This window comes from Pteropus medius, unplaced genomic scaffold (assembly GCF_902729225.1).
Source record: "Pteropus medius unplaced genomic scaffold, Ma_sr-lr_union100, whole genome shotgun sequence".
Classification (NCBI taxonomy): domain Eukaryota; kingdom Metazoa; phylum Chordata; class Mammalia; order Chiroptera; family Pteropodidae; genus Pteropus; species Pteropus medius.
Window position 1 is genome coordinate 2,849,419 of NW_024346065.1, and position 15,706 is coordinate 2,865,124.

The 15,706-nt window shown below is 42.0% G+C and overlaps 1 protein-coding gene and 1 non-coding gene across 15 annotated transcripts in view; both read left to right on the forward strand.

The window, feature by feature from the left end:
• Window positions 1-15,706, forward strand: part of RAD51B (RAD51 paralog B) — a 482,184-nt gene that overhangs the window by 382,688 nt on the left and 83,790 nt on the right. The window lies entirely within an intron of this gene.
• LOC120612808 (5S ribosomal RNA) lies at window positions 3,734-3,852 on the forward strand. Its single transcript, XR_005655545.1, has one exon. It is a non-coding gene; the product is annotated as a 5S ribosomal RNA (ribosomal RNA).

Sequence of the window (15,706 nt, forward strand, 5' to 3'; positions counted from 1 at the left end):
CCCTTCTCTCTTTCTTGATTCAGTATTGAATGAATGCCCTTGTCCTCACAAAGTTTACAGTCTAGAGGAAGAGACAGCCACGAGTCAAAGAAGACCAAAGTAGATGACAAATTATAGCCATGATCCTTACCACAAAGGAGAGGGGTATGTTGGCTAAGAGAGAGCATTGTAGGAAAATCCAGCATACTTTTAAGGGCTTTGCTGAGGAGCTATTCTGCACCTTGGCGGGAAAGTAGTCATTGATTAGATGGGACCATTTCCTGAAGACGCATCAGAGTGTACACAGGTGAGATATTGCAAGTGTTAGATGCAACTGACTAGAGACTCAGAGATCAAACCAAAGTGGGAAATTCGTCTTTATTCCAAGAGTAAAGGGAAGCCATTGGCTTGTTTCAAGCAAGGAGTGGGGCGAGGTGATGAGGCTTGCTTTTTGGAAAGATCATGTTGGCTGCAATGTAGCGAATGAATTAGAAGGGCAGAGAGCGGACAGGGAGTCCTACTGGGAGGCAGTTGTGATTGTCCGGGTGGGATATTGGTGGTGGTTTGCATTCAGGTAATGGTGGTGGAGATGTAGAGAAGGGAATGAATTCAAGGTCCTGGCCTTGGAGACATTGAATTTGAGATGGCTTTGAAATACTGAGAAGATATACAAGGAAGATACAGGAGCCTTGAGCTCAGTGAAGAGATCTGGGCTGGAGATAAACATTTGAGAGTCATCTCTCTATAGATGGTAATTGAATGAATGAATGGTAAAATGAATTAATGGATAAGACTGGGTGAGGAGAGAGCACGGAGCAAGAAGAGGGCCTGAACAACTGTGCGCTGCTGTATTTCTATAGCTATTAATTATTTGTGAGGATGCCAGAGTGAATATTTTGTCCTATTGCTAGCTCTCATGCCTCGTACGGACACATTCTGAAAGCTAACAAGAACCTGGGAAGTGACCAGCCTGCCCCTTTGTCCACATGCAAAAACCCCTTCCAACATATCAGTGGGTGGGTTCTAAGAGTTCACATAGAAGGTGGTTTGAATTGTAAAACACTCTTGCAAAAGAAGTACCTAGGTTCCTAGGCTGATGCCACCAGAGAACCTAATTGACCAGGCTCCTTACTGTGAGACATTATGTTCAATAGGACTTTGGAGTACAGGGACAGATTTCCCTTACTGCTTGCTGCCTAGGGCGTGGGCCTGGGGACTCTTCTCCACCCTCCTTCCATCCCACTTGCCAGGCACTGGGAGATAGGACTGTCCACCGTTGTTGTCTTTGGGGAGGGGCTTAGTGGCTCAGAAAGGGAATCTCAGGGGTTTCTGGGATACCTCCAAGTACAAGTTCCCTGAGACTCTTCTAGATCTGCACCTGAACCTATTTGGTCCCTTTTTATCTTTTCTGAGAATCCCAAGGATTGGCCAGTCTGTGTCCCTTGCTTTTACTACCAGCAGGTAGGAATCTGGTTGAGTCGGGGGCTAAGGGGCACAGTCAGATGTTTAGCCTACAAGTATAGTCATAAAACTTTTCCTCATCCTTCCAGTTCCTGAAGCAAGCAAACAGCTCTTTGGAAATTTCTAAGGATTTTTATTACTAGCAGTGTCAGAAAGCAGGTTGAGAGCAAAACAGCCCCCTCTGGGCCTCTTCCCTAGCCTGTCCTTATTTTGTGTTGCTTTCCTTAGACCTAGTGTGAACACCATCCTGATTTCTGAGGTCAGCCCCAGTTCACACCTGCTGTCTTGGCATAATTGCTCCCCTACTTCCCCTTTAAAAAGTTTAGAGACAAATTATGGCCACTCAGTTTAACCCCACAGAGAAAGATAAAGCGATGCATCAATGGTAATGGTGGATTCAAAAAGGATTCAAAAAGTCATCTTCATCTGCAAGTTAGTGAGACCATATGAGCCAGCAGAGTAGCTTCCTTGGTATTTTGTCCCAGGCGCTAGACTGGGTCTGTGTGTGTGTAGGTGCAGGGCATGGGGTAGTGGAGAGGACACATGTGGAGTGCTGGAATTGGGGCTAGGGTGCTGCCGCAGAGGGGTGCATACCTTTTCTCCTGTGCCTTCCTCCCTCCACAACCAGGCCTGCTACGGAAACTCAGACCTGCACTGGGCAAGATGATATCAAAGACCAGGATTGAGGAAAGTGGGCTTCCAGGCATCTAGAAGAGAGGATAAACATTTGGAAGCAGAAATGGAGCCAGGTTATGACAGACAGAGAGCAGAGTGTTGTGGCCTAGGTCATTGTCTGGTTGTTGCAGCAGGGAGAGAAGATCACAGAATTGTCAAAGTTTCACTTAAAATTTTTCTGAAATGTTGTCACTCTGGGGGAATGGTTCAGGATGACCTTCCCTGTGTCCGCATAGCTATGCATCTGTAAAGAGGTTTGTAAGCAGCTGAGGCCACCCAACTGGTGAAACCATGTGGGGTACCCCAAGGTCCTAGGTCTCTAAGAGATGTACTTAGGTCACATGTACACAATATAAGAACCACTCATGATGTTAAACAAACAAATATGTGCTCCTTCCTCATAACTACTTCCATGAAACAAAAAGCTATTTAGAAATGTTGACTGTAGTGGTACTGTTTTCTTGATGAAGAGATTACTTGTAAAGTAATAAAGAATATTAGAAAAATGAGCCATAGTCACTACTATTTGTGGTGCTATATAGGTAGTGTGCCTGTTACAAAACTTTTGCATCTTCCAATATGTTTTAAACTATAAAGTGAAGTTTGTCACTCCTGGGCACTCAAAAGCTTAAAAGCCTGAAGATCTTGTGCTGTCTGGTGGGGAAGGTGAGCCAGGTCAGCTCTTCAGAAAGCTGCGGGCCAGCTTCTGGGCTCACTCACGAATTGAGTATGAAAAAGAAAACACGATGGTGGAATCAGGACTGAATTGTGAACTGGGAGTTTGATTTCAGGCTCTGAGGTTTGATATGCCTTTGTGTGAGCCTCTTGGTCTCAGTGTGACTCAGTTTCCCTTTCTGTAAAATGAGAAGATATTCCTCTTGTTAGAGTAGATTCTGAGTACCTTTCAGGAAAAATTCCAGTGAAGCGAGCTCTCTGACTATGGAGGGGACTGTGATACACGGGAATAGGACTCTGTCTCGTCATTAAAGGGGTACAGGCAGTGCCAAACGAACCTTTCTCAGGAATAATAGAGATGGCTCGCCTGTTTTGGTGAGACTAGTTCTTACATCTCATTTCCTATTTTGCCTGTTTAAGGAGATTTTTTTGTTGTTTTACTCATATTGAATAAAGAAAACATCGATACAAATCTCGTTCAATGGTAGGTTAGCTCCAATGTCTTCAAAGTCAGTTGAGCATTTTAAATTCACCTTAATATTGTCTAAAATTCAATTTGCCTGAAAAATTTAGCTCACTATTATATTACCAGCTTCCTAAACCACCTGATTCTAGAAGCAACAGAAAATAAAGTAGAACTTGGGCTTGCAGGTCTACTAGATTCTCTAGCTAAAGTCACCCATATGTGTCCGGAGATTTCATCCACCCTCTCCTGTTCTGGATGTAATATCATTTGGGCCATGGTTTTCTTGTAGATAACCTCCCCAGATCTAGACTGAATAAAATTTATGGGGCTTATTGGTCACAGTTTGAGGGCCCAGTTTGTCCAGTGGTTTGAGACTTTATTTCCCCAAGATGAAAATACACATTTTTATTTTTCTTTTATGAATTTAAAAAAAAATGAAAATATAAAGGAAAAAGTCAATTTAAATTATATGAGAGAGTCTACGGCCATGCCACCCTGAACATGCCCGATCTCGTCTGATCTCGGAAGCTAAGCAGGGTCAGGCCTGATTAGTACTTGGATGGGAGACCACCTAGGAAGACCGGGTGCTGTAGGCAAAAAAAATAAAAAATATAAAAATAAATCATATGAGAGAAGTAACGTTTTGGTGTGCAACCCTCTGAATATCACACAGGATGTGCATTATTTTTACTCAGGCATGCCATTTTTTAGAAAACAAGATCACGTTGTACTTGCTGCTTGTGACCTTGTTTTTTTTCGCTCAGCAGTCTGTTGTGGATAACTGTGTTCATAAATGAAGAGCACCACCATTAATTAGAGTGGCTCCGTAAATTATTCCATTAAACTCATTTATGCATTTTCCTGTCTTTTTTTTTTTTTCACTATCAGAAAGAAACACCGTAATGAACATCCTTTTACATGGATTTCCAAACTTATCAAATTATCTCTTTAGGATATATTCCTGAAGTGATATTGATAGGTCATGTGCATGTTTCTATTTTTATGTGTATTGCCAAACTACCTGTCAGGCAGTTTTCAATTTGCACGCTCGTCATTGATGTTTATGAATTCTTGGTCCTCCATAGTGTTGCCTACACTGGAGTTACATTTTCTTCAATCTTAGTGAATCCCAGTGAAAATGGTATCTCCTTGTTGTTTACATTTGCTTTACTTTGCTAGAGAGCTTGAGCATCTTCTGTGTATGTTTATTGCCCGTTTGTGTTTTTCTATTGTGACTTGCTTGTTTAGTCCATTCTGAAAACTCTGGGAGGGTTATGATCTGGTTGGTCCATGGTATTGCAGGACTTGGGCTATGAATTATTCTTCAGTTATAATTCATAGTCCATGATATAAAAACTTATAGTAAAGAAAAATTTCAAAACCATTAGAAAAATATTTTAAGAATATTAACTATACCAAGGAGTTTGAGTCTCCTTAACAAAAGCACTTTACACTGCTAATGGGAACCGCCAGTCCTAGAGAAGATGGGACTGGGCTGTGCCCTCTGCGGCCTTCCCAGCCAGTAGTGGTAGAGTTCTTGGAAGCCTCTCCAAATACATACCACCCTGCAGAGGAGCTACTGCAACAGCCGAGCCTACCCCACCTGCCTGAAGCTGCCACAGGCCAGCCTCTCCGAGTTTTATGATACATCTGAAATGAAGTTTTACTGCCTCTTCCCTCCAACTCACGAAAAACCACCGGGGAGGAAAGAAAAACAGAACCTACCAAGAGGAACAAGCAGACCTGTTGGGGTGGGGGAGGAGGAATTGGCTACTCCATGGGGCAGCGGAGAGTAAACTACAAAAGACATAAAGCACACCTCGCTTTAATCCCTTCCATCCGCCCAGAGCCCCCAGAAAGCTCATAAAGTCTCCCTTTCTGGGTGATTGGATTCCTTTAGCTCAGGGGCAGGCAGAGCTGTTTCGCTATTTGGGGAGGGGGTTGGGAGAGTTTGGGAAAAGGAGAATGGCAATCGCTGGGGGGAAACAAACCCTCTCTTCCTGCTTCAAGGTGGTGAGTGGTAAACACAAACAGCTGCTGCCTGAACACACGGGCTGGGCACCCAGGCCAGTCAGCCGCCTATGAGCAGGGCCCCGCCTTTCCTAGTGGCATGTACTTTGTAGCTGCGAGTTTTTTCACCTTTTGAGGACTCCTCTAGGCTAACTCAAAGGAATGGTTTTGAATGCTGCTGGCAAAAAAATGTGGCCGAAAGTTGTGTGTGGTGGGTGGTGTTTTTTTTTTTTCTCCTTCTAAAAAGAGTGGTTGTTGTTCTCTGGCAGTATTTAGAAGCTGGAACTGTCTGTTCTTTTTGTTTGAAATAGAGACTTTAGAGACCAGTCCTTTCAGAGCCTGGAAGAAGGAGAAAGAAAAAAAAATCCTCTGGTTTGCCTTTGGCCTGGCTACTTTTGGCTTGTTTACTTTTGACCTTTCCCTGCGTTTGTAGGCTGCAAGGGAGCCCTGGTCAGCCTGGGCTGGGCTCCTGGGTCTCCAACAACAAACACTCACTCAAAAAAAATTCCTTTTGGTAGTTAAAAGAAGAAACTACTACAATTTGTCCAGTCTTACTTGTTTTTGAACGCCTGGTGAAGCCAGAGGAGAAAATGCACTTACTCGTTCTTCTCCATCCTGGGGCCCAGCCTTCTCTCATTCCCCCTATTCCGTCTCTGATAAACACACTCCTAGACTGAGCTACTTCCTAGCTCGGGGCCTGCCTTGGGTGCTTTCCTGCCTTTAGAGGTGACAGTCCCTCCTGGAATGCTTTTTCCCTACTCTTCCCTGGGGGAAGTCCTCCTCAGCATATATGGCTACCCTGAATGCACTGAGCCTTCCTTCTATTGGCTGATATCCTTGAAAGCAGGCCCCAAGTTTAGGTGTCCAACACAATGTCTGTGGTACTAGTGGCAGCAGTGGTAATAGTATTAGCAACAGTCGTACTAATAGTAACGCTAGTAATACTTTTTATTGAGCATGTGCCATGTGCTAGGCATTTCTCTAGTCCTCCCGACAACCCTACATCATAGGTGGCATCATCTCCATTTATAGGTGATGAACTCGAGCCTTAGAATTTAGGAAACTCAGCCAAAGTTGCATAGCACCAACTGATATTTATTGCTATATGCAAAGCACTGTTTAAGGATTTTTATGTATTAATTCACTTAATTCTCATAATAATCTGATGATATGGATACTATCACCAGCTTCATTTTACAGGTAAAGAGATGGAGACAATAGAGAGGTTAAATTGGGGAGCTCAGGTTCACGTTTCTGGTTCTGGAATCCACACTCTTTTATAATCATCACTAGTCTGAAAAAAGTAAGCACCAGGCCTAAAAGAAACAAAATAGAAATGTAATAATTGATTCCTTCCAATTCTTATGTCTTATCTGTGTTTTCACGGGAATAAGTGTGTTTGTGAAAGGCTGTGCCTCTCGTGCTTTTGCACAGCCCCAGGCAGCATCGGAGGGAGGGAGGGCAACCCAAAGATGTCCTTGTTGCTAGGAAACAACTCAAGATGGGCAGAACCTTTGTGTACCAAACCCAACTTCTCCAAACCAGTATTTCCCACTTGCCAGCTTGGTGCAAAAACCTCCATTACCACAGTTGAAGCTGTTTTGTGAGGAAAGACTTTTGGTACAAAATTGTTTTTAGTATTCAGCTACTTTACCACTCTTGTTACCCTTGAGACTGCAAAACACCATATCTCCCTGTTTATAGAGGCCAAAACAAATTCTAAGAATAAACACAATTTTTGCAACCCTTTTTCAAAAATTGGTGCTATGCATAGAGTAAATATGAACAGAGTGAATGAACAGGGGTGATTAAACAGTCAGTAAAAAGAAGTATATATAGCTATACACTACATCTTTACATGGGAAATATACAAATATATAATAGGAATTTCATATATAAACTATGTGATATAGTTATGTGCATATATAGGTTAAAATATAATATTTTAATGCTTTCTGCTTTTCTGTTTCTGAATTTTCCCCAATGCGGAGACAGAACATCTTCAAGGGTACACGTTTTGAATTAATCAGCCCTCCTCACTCCAGCGTGCTCTCCTGTGCCTGCTCTTATCCTCCATCCTTATTTTTGCTTGTCACCCTGTGGTTAACATAGCTCTGTGGTTCAAGCAGGAGGGCCAGGGCTAGAGGGCTCTGGATGTTAAATATGATGCTCTACCATAGTGTTTCTAGCAGCCTTGCAACCTACCAGGAAGAGCTGGAAACTGACACTGTGTGTGTGTGTGTGTGTCTATCTGTCTGTCTGTCTGCATGTGTATGTCTGTGTGTTGTCTGTGTCTCTCTGTGTGTACGTGAACTTAGTAAGACTCAGAGCCACCCTTCCCTGTTGTGTTTCTGCATGCCCACATGTAAGATGGAAATTACATCAACTGCTGTGTTGATGTAGGAAGAGGTTTACCAAAGAAGAGGTAAAATCAATGACATGTAAGAGTCTACAAGGGATTCGTGCTGTGGACGGCACACTTGGCTGGGCCGCCTGTTCACTCTTATGCACGTGCCCTGAGTGAGACCAGGGATCCAGTGGGCTCCCTTCACGAGCACCTGCACAGCTGTGGCAAAGTAAATGGGATCGTTATAAGAATTAAATACATATAATACATATGAATGGTAGTTTCTTCAGCTTTGCTTCGCCGTCACATGCATCCTAACTTTTTCTCTTCCCCTACCTCCATCTTCCCTCTCCCTGGATCACACTCATTGGTCTGCCCCTTGCTCCCCTCCCCAGTTTCTCACTCATCCTGTATTGCTCTCCTCTCCCCTCCCTCTGCTACCACTTGCTCCTCACAGGCCTTAGAAGAGCCCTCTCTTGACTCAAGACACCCATTAAACAGAGTGAGACACTAGCAATCATTGGGCACTTTGTGAGGAGGGCCAATTAGAGGCCGGATTGACCAGGGCAAGCAGCAGGACATCCAGAAAGACGCTTTGCTTCTGGGGAACGGGAGCCTAATCCCGTTACTGGCTGGATGGAGACTCCTGGGGCCCACAAGCCTCCTTCCTGCTGTGCCTGGAAGGATATCATTGGAGGATGGCTGCGCAGTGGAGGGCTGTGCTCGCCAGCAGCCCCCCTTCCTCCCCCAGCCCCCTCTCTTCTTTTTTCTTTTGCAGTGACACACACTGCAGTGCCTCTGAGGTCATTTGTTTCCCACAGCCTCACAGGGCACTGTGGCAACAAGGGGGACAATGATCTCTCACAGGAATGATGGGAGGCCTTGTTTTGCCTTAAATAAGCCCCTTCAAGGGAGCAGTAAGGTCTGTTGTGTGTGTGGTTTGTTTTTTCAGAAAAATCCTTTTGCACATAGTTCCAGTGTGAAGTACTCAGGCTACTTCAGTTGAAGACATAAAGAATCGTGTGTGTGCATGCGTGTGCGTGTGTGTGCGTGCGTGCATGTGTGTGTGTGTTTAACTTTATTTTTATTGCTGTTTTGAGACCAGGATCATGTTTTCTCTTCTGCCAGCTACCCTTTTCCCATTCACGCTCTCCAGACCCCCGAGTTCTTTGGATAGTTTTCGGCAGGAATTGGCAGGTGTGAGGGCGGAGAGAGGCCCGTGTCTCAGTGCTGGCATCTGACTGCCTTCGGCGTGGTGAGGTGGCTCTGGGGTGACTGCACCGGGCATTTACTACTCCAGCATTTTTCTCATCTTACCCTGGGCCCGAAGAAAGCGTGTACGACTGGATGTGTAGGGTTGGAGTTCACAGCAGAGTGAAAGTAAGGTGGGAGGAAAGAGTCCTTTGTGGGCCACCTGAGAGCAGACCAGCGCCTTTTATACCAGAGCTTCGGGGAAATATGTAGAAAGGAAAAAACTTGCATATGAAATAGGGAAGTCAGGTTTTGTGCCCAATTTGGCTGTTTAATAAGGAAAGATGTGAGATTGTTTCTACCCACACTCTGATAGCACCGCTAGAAAACACAGAATTAATCTATTTGTCTTATGCTCTCCAGCGTTTTAGGTCTTCAAACTGCTCGAGGTAGTTTAACTTAAGAGCTTACATGTACAAGCATAGTTATCTGTAAAGGCTTTTTATTTGGCGGGTCATGCTGTATCATGTAATCTAGATGTTTCATCTGGAGAAACTGAGGTTCGGCAGATTAAAATCTTTCCCAAAATTACATGATGAATTAATTTCAAGATTTGAGATTAAAATCCAGATCCTTTAGTTGCCAAATCATTAACTAACCAGTGTGATCTATGAATTCTTTCTCCTTGTCTCCCCACCCCAAAAAGACAGTTAAGACATTCTCTCATCAGAGCAGTGTGTATCAGAAATTGTATGGCTATCTAAATTATATTTTTAAACTGTCTTTTCTTGCTTTATAAAATATATCTTACTTTTTTTGTAAATCATATCTTCAACTTTTTGCAAAATTTTGTCACTTCTTTAACATATTAGGCTCAAAAACTATTGGCTTTATTATTGGGCCACTAGAAGACTATAATATTTTTTCCCCTTACCTTTTCATTTCCTGAATTTTTTCCAGTGATAATTTTAATACATTTGTGAAATACTCAGGCAGGAAGGAGAGTTTTCCAGATGTTTCTGTTGATTGCTTTACTGCAAACACAGAACAATTCAAAGACTGGTATCACTTATTGGTAAATTGAATAAACATATTTTTTTGATAACTAGTTATCCCTGAGCTTAATAAATTTCCTAAGATTAACTCTTAACAACCTCAGTGTCATTTAACTGTTCACAATTCTGAAGTGGGAGTCCCAGCAGTTTTGATAAATGGATTGACTTATTTCTTTGAACCATCCGTTAAATGCTTATTCTCAACTGTTCATTAGCTTCAAATAGCAAACACAACGCAGTCATTTCCAATAGATAATCTGTGTTTCTGACATCAATAGGACATTGGCCTGACCATCTTCTCTCTGGCCATGATGGAAGTGTTCCAGTCTTAGCTAAAGCTAGACAGACTCATGCTTTAGTATTCATTGTAAAGGAAACAACAAAAACAAATAAAGAAAAGTCAGTGATGTAAGGTCTGTGGCAGATGACGAATGGCAAAAGAAAACCCCTGAACTTCGGTCATGAACAAGCTAGCTTTGGAAACGTTGGGCTCTAAGGAAGTACAGATCGTGCCTGCTCTGCCTGGCCTCAAGCAGCCGTTCCCCGGGGCCCATCCGAACATCTCCCTAGAGGTTCCTTGCCTACTCACAGATTCCACTGTGTCTTCCAGATGCACAGAAGATGATTTTGATTAAGTCCAAAATGGTAACCCAAAATGTTGAATAGCAAGAAACTGGCAGTGGTGGCAGTGGAGCTGGTAAATAAATAACAGGCTGTTGTCCCACACCCTAGTTTAATGCTCTCAAGAGGTTCTTATGTTGCTCGCATTAGTGGGCATGTAAATGAAACCCCTGTTGGCCTTGGCAGATATTGGCCTCTTCTGTGACCTTGTTTGACTGAAACAAAAAGTCATTGGTGGAACAAAATTTCAGAGCTCTGAACTTGGTTGAAAGAAAAGGGCAATTCTCTGAATTAGGTAATTGGATCACCCTCCCAAGTGCCCTAGGGCTTATATCAAACATATAAGAAGGAGATTAATAACTTCAGTGTATAAATGAGCTTCAGGCGGCTTCCAACTGTAACATTTCACTCTCAGGAGCTTTAGGACATAAAAACAGATTTTTCCAGAGCATTTTGAAGTGCTCTTTATAAAATACAGGAAGAGACTGCAGGCTGCTATGGAATCCTGATAATTGTGTATGGTCTAGTCTGATGGGCAAGCAACCTGGAAGCCTCTAAAAAATGGCCACTTAACAAAACTGTTCATGAGATGTATTATTGGAACTAAAAGATGATTGCAATAATAGTTTTTCAGATTGTGCTTGATACTCGTTTACTTGGTCATAATTTTATTATCTAGACTAAATTAGAATGAATCCGTAAAACGGAAAGCTCACCATATTTCTCTTTCTTACAGTTGAGTTGTAAGGAGCCATTTGAGAAGCTAAGAACTTTAAATTTTTTATTTATTTATTTACTCAGTATTTATTAAATGCCTACTCTATAGCAGGCTTGAGAATATAAAAAGGCATTTATCGGGGCGATGATCACTTTGTAAGTTTATAAATGTCTGATCACTATGTCGTACACCTGAAACTAATATAATGTAGGTCAACTATAATTTAAAATTTTTTAAAAAGCATATTAAAGGTGCAATATATATGTAATATATATATAAAGGCATAAAGTAGAGGAAGACCAATTATTTATTTTTATTTTTCTCCTTTAATTTTTATAGAAACCTATGAGACAGATGTTTTCCTGCATAATCACATGAGAAAACAGCCTCAGAGAAGTTAAATACATCTCTCATAATCCCACAGCCAGTAGAGGCAAAGCCCATGTCCTCCTCATTATCTAAACTTCCACCCATCACAGCTAAATCGTCAGGCTTATCTCCACCTGTAAGAGTAAAGGCAGAATATTTGAATTCTCTTATGTTTGTCTTGGTTTTGTCATTGACTGTATTTTTTTTTTCCTATAAAGTATATGTGTTTCATTCATTCATTCTTCTTCTTCCTTTTTTTTTTCTATAATACCTGGGTGCTTATAGCCAGAGGTGGCAGATAGGTTGTATCTCCCATTCAACTCCAAATGATCAATAGTAGCTGCTTGGACTACTGTATTGTAACTGCTTAGCAGCAGCTCTCATGGGCTCTGAGGGGGAAGTGGTGGCACGTGTACTGTATATCTGTTATCAAGGCTGCTGCTTTAGCATCTTTACTTCACCCCCTAAAGGGGTAAATGAGATAAGTCATCTACAGTACTAATACGAGAAAGCCATGCCTACCTCCCAAACTAGAAAACATTCCGCTGCTGCATAAGGAAATGAAAAGAGCCATAAATTTATGAGAGATCTGCAGTCTAAGAATTAGAAGAGAAAGCCTGAAGGAGGCTATATGAAGTAGATTACAAACATCTGAAGTGTGAGTACAAAATCAAGTTGGGATTTTGTGGCTCATTTCGGGGTAGCTGCTGGAATCTGTCATGGTTTTTTTTTTTTTTTTTACAGTTATTGTATTTTTCTTCCTCTGAGTGTAGTGAGATGGCAATCACAGAAAGCAACAGCCTCCTGCGTCCCTTGGCTGTACAGTTTAGCCAGTACCCAGTTCTCCTCCTGCAGTTAGCACCGATTTGTCCTAAAGAGGCCGATGATTCATCCCTCTTGGGAGATGAGACATGGTTCCATATTGATATCACCCATTGGGTTCATTGCTTGAATCCCCAGATTGTTCATGTGTTTGTTGACTTTTCATTTAATATAAAAGTCACTTAAGGCAAATAGCTTAGTGCCAGTGGGTTTGGCTAGTTGTAAAATTTAGAAACCCATTTAGGAAACCACCATCAGGATTTTCTTGGCATTGTCTTAGATTTGGCATATTGCGCTTCAGCACAACAGCTCTTGCACAGATCGGGTCCACGGAGCTGAGTTATGGAAAACCATCCTAAGAATATTGGAACACTCGGGAAGTAGTGTTGGTGACCCAAAAAACAGTACTATATCCTCTCAGGTTCTTTCCTGGTCATACCATTTCTTCCTTCTTGGGTAAAATGTGAAACTGAGATACCCTTCTCAGATGAAAAGGTTTTAATTGCTTGGCTTTGGAATTTTGGTGCAAGTCAGTCAGTGACTTTCCTCTTCTATAAACTCCTCCTACTCTTTAAAATGGTGCCACATCCTTCATTTTCCCTCCCAAGTCATTATATGTTATTTCTGGCTACTAGAATCCATTCTAGAGCCTATTGCATTTAAGTTACAGATGGAATAAGTGTAATGGTTAGCTCAGTACAAGTTGCGGAATTGGAGACTGTGGCCTGTCTTCTCCCTGGGTAACTCAGGAGTCGCTTCTGGACAAAAAGTGCTGTATACAATGTATATTTTTAAAAATGATCTTTATTCAACTTTGTGCTGCAAAAACAAACTTTGAGGGGATGGTTCTCCCACAGGATATGGAAATGACCTTGGACCATGGCCAGGGTTAGTGACACAGCTGCTGTTTCCTGCAAAGGACATCCCACATCCAGAAAGGGAAAAGACAAAGTTAAATATATAGCAGGAGGGTAATGACCGAACCTATTAACAAGAATGAAAGGATTTGCCTGTTACACAATCTGTAATAATATATAGCCATTGGCAGGAATTACAGTTTATGTTTAGAATACATATTTTAAACTCTTTAGCAGAGGTCAACCGATCCAATAATAACCGTAGCAACAACAACATTGTTTACTTATGGCATCTAATAATTTTTAAGTTTCTTTGCATATCTAGTTTTATATTCACAACAACCTGGTGGGTCTGGTAAGTTGGATGGAGAGGCAAGCATGAGCTAGGGTATGTAAAGCAAGATAAGTCTAGATTTTATTTTGAGCATGCTATAAAGTTTTAGCCAGGGATAGACAGGATGTGACTTACATTTTAGCAAGATCATTTGACCTGCTGTATGGAATATAAACTACAAAGGGTCAGAGTGGAATCTGGGAAACTAGTCAAGAAACATTACACTATTTCAGGTGAAAGATTTTGGTGGCTTGGACTGGGTGATGGTGGTGAAAGGGGTGAGAAGTAGTTAGATTCACTATGAATTTTGATGAAACTGCTTACAAGACCTTCAAATAGATTAGATGTGAAGTATGAATATTAAAAATAATCAAGAACTGTCTTTAGATTTGGGGGCCTCGATAACTGAGAATGGAGTTATTTTTTTCTATGTAGTTCCGTGGAGTTATTTGGAACAAAAATTCTAAGAATGCTGGGGAGAAGAGCAGATCGGAGTGGAGGGGAGCAGGGTAGGGATTAAGAGTTCTGTCCTGGAAAAGTTGAGTTTAAAATATCTGTTAAACATGCAAGTGGAGATGTCAAGTAGACAATTGGATATATGAGTCTGGTGCTCAGGAGAATGGGTGAACCCTAAAGACTGATCTTGGGGGTGTTGCAACATTTAGAAGTAGAGGAGAGGAGAAATATATAAAAGAGACTGGGAAGGAAGGGACGGTAACGTGGGAAGAAATCCAGGAGAGTGTGATTCAGCCAAGTGAAGCAAGTATTTCAAGAAGGAAGGAGCTAGACTCAATATTGCTGAGAGATCAGGTAAAATGAGGACTGGGAATTGACCCTTGGATTGGGCAGGATACAGTCAATGGTGACCTTGACAAGAATGATTTCAGTGGAGTACTGAGGACATAAGCCTGACTGGTGTAGGTTAAAGAGAGAATCAGAGGGGAGGAAGTAAAAAGAGAGCGTGGACAACTTTTTAAAGGTGTTTTGCTCCAAATAGAAATGAGGAAATAGAATGGTAGCTGGAGAAGTCAGAGGTGTTTTTATTTTTATTTTTTGTGATGTACATGATTAGTAGTAAGGAAAAATGTGGTAATGCTAGAGAGGAAAAAGGGATAACCCCCAGTACAAAAACCTGGTGGATGCAGAAAGGAATGGGATACAGGTAGGTCCAAGCAGATGGGCTGGCCATAGGTTGGAGCAGGACTGCTTACTAATTGGAGCAGAAAGGAAGAAAGACTACATGAGTATAAATGCAAGCAGGTTGGTAGATTTGGTGATGAGGATGAGGTAGTTCTCATGGCTTCACTTTTCTCAGTGAAATAAGACATGCGATGATCAGTGGAAAGTCAAGAAAAGGAAGAGAATGTTGGAGACCGGAGAAGATATGGAACAGTCAGATAATATTTGTACTTTGCCACCACTGCCGTTGACTCCTTAATGATTTCATGAGAAAATAGTTCTCAGGTCTAAACTTGGTGATTTACTCAAGAGAACCCAGAAAAAAAGGTAGGACTCCCTAAATGGCTGATAGTTCTACGAGCCTGTGGAAGTGAGGTATATAAAGAAAGGATAAATGTTGGTGGCTGTGTCAAGTGAACCTCCTCTGAGCATTCCCCTGCCCCTGTTTACATCCCTCCAGCTGGGTGTGTGGAGTGGGGAGGCTGTAAGAGCCTTTGCCTCCTTCCAAAATGCCCCAATTGGCTGAAGTCTTGGAGTTTGAGGCATGTTTCCTGGCTCTCTCAGGGGCAAAGTTGACTCAACTCACTTTGTCCCTTACTGAGTTGCTTAGAGACACTGACCAAACAAATTAATAAATCACTCTATATCACATTATGCCTTTTTTTCATTTGTGAAAGGGATCTTGGCTCTCATATCTGCATGTACTACAGACCCAACAGTGGGTGCTGAGGGAAGGAGGATATTGTCTAGAGGACTTCCCCAGTGGTATTTACGTATAATGTTCTCTGGCAGACACTTAGGTTCTGCTCAAATGCTGTCAGTGTGCTGGGGTTAATTAGAATTCTGATATTCTAAGATCCTCGCTTGGTGTTCTGATAACTGGGAAGTAAAAGGGCTGGGCTTGTGGGTGATTAAGAAGAAACAGCAAAATTAAGGGAGATACCTCG